Below are 5,000 nucleotides of genomic sequence, written 5' to 3'. Positions count from 1 at the left end.
GTGGCACTGCAGCCCCTCGGACGAAAAGAAGCACTCCACGAATATGCGAGGCTCAGAGACTGTCGCTTGGAATTCCTCAGGAGTGCTGTGTCTCTCCGTCTGTGATATATATATATATATATATATATATATATATATATATATATATATATATATATATATTTATATTTATATATATATACATATACATATAGACTGATAGACAGATAGATGAAAAGATAGATAGATGATAGATTAATAAATAAATACATAAATATGTATATATACATACAAATATATATATATATTGTGTGTGTGTATATATATATATATATATATATATATATATATATATATATATATATATATATATATATATATATACATATATATATATATATAATATATATATTATTATATACATATATACATATATACATATATATATATATATATATATATATAATATATATATATATATATATATATATATATATATATATATTATGCAATATATATGTGTGTGTGTGTGTGTGTATTATATATACATAAATATGTGTGTGTGTGTGTGTTTTGTGTGTATGTTTGTGTGTGTGCTCTGTGAGTATTCTATGTGTTCTGTGTGCGTGTGTGTGTGTGTGTATGTGTATGTGTGTGTGTGTTTGTATGTGTGTGCGTGTGTGTGTATGTATATGTGTATGTGTATGTATATGTAGATGTGTATATACACTGTATATGTATATATGTATATATATATATATATATATATATATATATATATATACTAAGAAAACATCTATTATCTGCATTCTAAACAAACCGGATAGCAGCAAAAAAAAAAAGAAGAAGCATGAAAAACAGCTCAGATTCAAGACAGATTCGGCAGCCTGCGCTCCCTCCCCGCACAGGCGCTACCAGCTGTTCCTATCAGCAGGCAGCATAAACACCGGCCTGATGCCCTGTAAGCAGTTGCATGTACTGTCACTCATCTTGACTTTGGTGGAAATTAACGATATCGTCATGAGGCCCATGAGAGATTAGATGAAAGAGCCTCACTTAATCCTTATTAATGTAGACATCTTGAAGTAATTGCTATGGTTAATATTTTGGTCTTACGGGGATAAGATATATGACTGGCATTATCCTAGAATCCGGTCAAAATTACAGATGGGTTAATTGTTACTCCCGTTTTTATATCTAAAGGAAACTTGTTTGTGACAAATATGAGGCTGGTAATAACACCTTTTAATCTTGAGGTATCATTTATTTTACACAGAATTAGAGTCTGTGCACAGTAATCAAGCTGTCCAAATGGTATTTATTCTTCAAAGTATGACAAGTGGTCCTACGGATCGATTTTACTCTCCCTCCCCCAATGCCATTATCTGAGGGCCGCAAAACCTGGAAGACCTATTCTCCGCGCCGATCTAGGTCATTTCTACCATTCTGACCTTCCGTAGCTCAGGTCACCTTCTTACGTAGGGTCTCATCCATCCTTTTTCGAGACAGTGAGTCTCTACCTCGCTGCCAAAAGCACTCTCGTTACTCGTACCCTGCCCGTACATGTACTGAACGTACCCTGCCTTTCTCTCTATCCCTCGCGCCCCGTCCATCGATCTAACCATTTCCCGCATACTTCAGCTTTTGATTTACTTCCCTTTTGGTTATTCATGATCGTATTTCATTATCAAAATAAAAAAAGTATGATGATCGTCTTGTTCATCATCAATATCATCGTCATTTCTTCTCTTCCTTTTCTCTAACTTAATGAGTAACTATATATATAGTTATTTCGATATATGTTGATTTTTTTCCGTTAGCAATGTATTGTCCATCTCGACTTTTCTCTTGTTTTTGTTTGTCTCTCTGTATGTATGTATGTGTGTATGTATGTACGAGTCTTTAGCTCTTCTTCTCAACTTCTCATTCACTTCTTTCTCTCCTATGTCCCGTTTCCTCCTTTCCGCCTCCCTGTCTTCCTGCTTTTTTCAACATGTTGACATAGCTGTAAGGTTTTGTAAAATATATGTGAGCCCAAAGAGGGACTAAGATTGGGGTGAGGATAACCTATGTTACCTCATCCTTTTGAGATGTACGTAATCACTCTCCCTTCCATGGAACCCCTCACACCTCCCTTTCCCTTATATCTCCCTTTCCTCCAATCTTCCTCTCCCTCCCATCTCCCTCTCCCTCTTATTTCCTCTTTCCTCTCATTATCCTTATCTCCTTCACTCTTCCTCTGATATCTCTCTCCCTTTAATTTCCCTCTCCCTCCTATCTCCCTCTCCCTCTCATCTCCCTCGTCCTCCTATCTTATCCTCCCTCTCATATTCCTCGCTCTCCCATCTTCCTCCCCCTCTCCCCATCTCCGTCTCCCTCCTATCTCTCTCTCCTTCCCATCTCCTTCTCCCTCCCATCTCCCTCTCTCTCTCTCATCTCCCCCTCCCTTTCCCTATCATTACCTTCCTCCCATCTCCCTCTCCCCTTCCCTTCCATCTCTCTCTCTATCTATCTATCTATCTATTTATCTATCTATCTATCTATCTCCTCCTCCTCCTTCTCCTCCTCCTCTTCTTCTTCTTTTTCTCTCTCTTCCTCTCCCTCTCCCTCCTCCTCTCCCATTCCCTCTCCCTCTCCCTCTCCCTCTCCCTCTCCCTCTCCCTCTCCCTCTCCCTCTCCCCCTCCCCCTCTCCCTCTCCCTCCTTCCCTCTCCCTCTCTCCCTCTCCCTCCTCTCCCTCTCCCTTTCCCTCTCCCTCTCCCTCTCTCTCTCCCTTTCTCCTCTTCTCCTCTCCTTCCTCTCCCTCTCCTCTCTCCCCCTCCTCTTCCCGTTCTCCCTCTCCCTCTCCATATCCGTATCTTCTCCCTCTCCTTCTCTCCTACTCCCTCTCCCTCTCCCTCTCCCTCTCCTTCTTCCTCTCCCTCTCCCTCTCCATATCCGTATCCCTCTCCTTCTCCCTCTCCCTCTCCCTCTCCTTCTCCCTCTCCCTCTCCCTCTCCCTCTCCTTCTCCCTCTCCCTCTCCCTCTCCCTCTCCTTTTCCCTCTCCCTCTCCCTCTTCCTCTCCCTATCCCTTTTCCTCTCCCTCTCCCTCTCTTTCTTCCTCTCCCTCTCCCTATCCCTCTCCATATCCGTATCCTTCTCCCTCTCCTTCTCCCTACTCCCTCTCCCTCTCCCTCTTCCTCTTCCTCTTCCTCTCCCTCTCCCTCTTCATATCCATCTCCCTCTCCCTCTCCCTCTCCGTATCCCTCTCCCTCTCCCTCTCCCTCTCGCCTTCCCTCTCCCTCCTACCCCTCAGCCTCCCTCCCACCCCCCTTCCCCCCGCCCCTAGACGCGTGGCCCGGGGGGAGGGGAGGGGAGGGCTTAACCCATGCCTCGATTATCTACGGTGCTTAATCATAGCTTCATGTCTTATGTGGCCTGCTTGTGATGAGCCTTTATTTTTTTCGCTATCATGCTGGAAACTAATGGCTTTAAAGGTTCTCGAATTTGCATTTGGAGAAAAAAAAAGAAGATAGGAGGTTCGAGGTCAGAGAGAAATGCAAAAGAGAGGAGAGGGAAGAGCGAAAATGTGTTTGATTCACATCTCGTTGCATATTATGTCATACATTCCCGTCATCCGCTTCCACGGTCGAGAAGCAGCACCGGTCAGACAGCATTCAAACCTGTCTATCGCTCATAGTTGCTGGTTCTGGTTTCATCTCACTCTCTTTATTTTTTATTTTTATTTTGTTCTTTGTGTATGTCTTTTCTTTTTTTTTCCTCTTTTTTTTACTTGTTTTACTTCTGTTGAAAGCTTTCTTTTTTTTTTTTTTAGTTAGTTACTTGATTTCACATATGTTTTATTTTTTCTTTCTTATCTTCCTCATTTTTTTTTCTTTATTTATCTCCTTTTCTCTCGTTCTTTTATTTCTTCCTCATTCCCGTTTTGACTATTTACCTTTCGTGCCTCTGTCTTATTTCTCCCTATTGCCTTCTCCTTTACGCAAACTTTTCTTTTTTTCTGGGAATGACCCAAGTACCTTCAGCCAGGCCATCAATCTCATCATCTCCCCATCCGTCGCCCAATTCACTCTGGCCCGTCAGTCGTGTTCTTATCACCCCTTCACCCCTTCACCCCTTCACCTCTCCCCCTTGCCACGCCTTCCTCCCCCTTACTTCCCTCCCTTATTCCGGCGGACCCTCTTCTACCCTCGCTCCTTCACCTATCAAGAGGGAGGATAGGGGTCTACTCTTCCTCTCCTTCACCCTCTCTCTTCCTCTCTTCTTCCTTTCTCTTTTCTCCCCACCTTCTTCTCCGGTCACCCCCTTTCAGTCCTCCTTCTTTGTGCCCTTCATCGGTCCTTATACCTTTCGCTCCTTCCCCTCCTTTCATTCACCCCTCCCCCTCTCCCCCTTCACCCCCACCTCTCCGCCTTCCCCCTTCCTTCTCCCTATCCCCTTTCATCCCCCCCTCTCTACTTTCACCCCTCCCCCTTCTCCCTTTCATCACTCCCTCTATCCCACTTCATCCCTCCCCTTCTCTCCATTCCACCATCCCCCTCTAACCAGTTACCCCTCCCCCTTTCCCCTCTCACCTCTTCCCCTCTCCCCACTCCACCTCTCTTCCTCTCCCCTTTCACCCCTCCCCCTCTCCCCCTTCAACTCTCCCCTTTCACCTCTTCCTCTCTCACTACTCCACCTCTCCCCTTCCACCCCTCCCCCTCCCCTTTCACCTCTCCCCCCAACCCCACTCTACGTCTCCCCTCTCCCCCTCCCGCTCTCCCCCTCCCCACCCCTCCCTGCCCTGCCTCCTTCATTCCTCCGCCCGCGTGTGTCCAGAGGTTCCGTCCCCGGCTTCACGTTGCCTCCTGCCGGTGACTATTAACCTCCACGGCTCCCGGCAACACCCAGCAGCACTAACGATCTTATCGCGGAGACTATTGGCAGCAACATATTGCAATTAGCTGCCGCCTGTGCCGATTGCAAGGGCGGAGGGAGGGAAGGGGGGGGGGCTGGTTGCTACGGTTAGGGCCTTGCAAGTT

This window comes from Penaeus japonicus, unplaced genomic scaffold (genome assembly GCF_977035675.1).
Source record: "Penaeus japonicus unplaced genomic scaffold, GWHDUDI00000001_assembly GWHDUDI00000011, whole genome shotgun sequence".
In the NCBI taxonomy this organism is placed as follows: domain Eukaryota; kingdom Metazoa; phylum Arthropoda; class Malacostraca; order Decapoda; family Penaeidae; genus Penaeus; species Penaeus japonicus.
The sequence above is the reverse complement of the archived record's forward strand: the minus strand, read 5'-3'. Positions refer to the sequence as shown.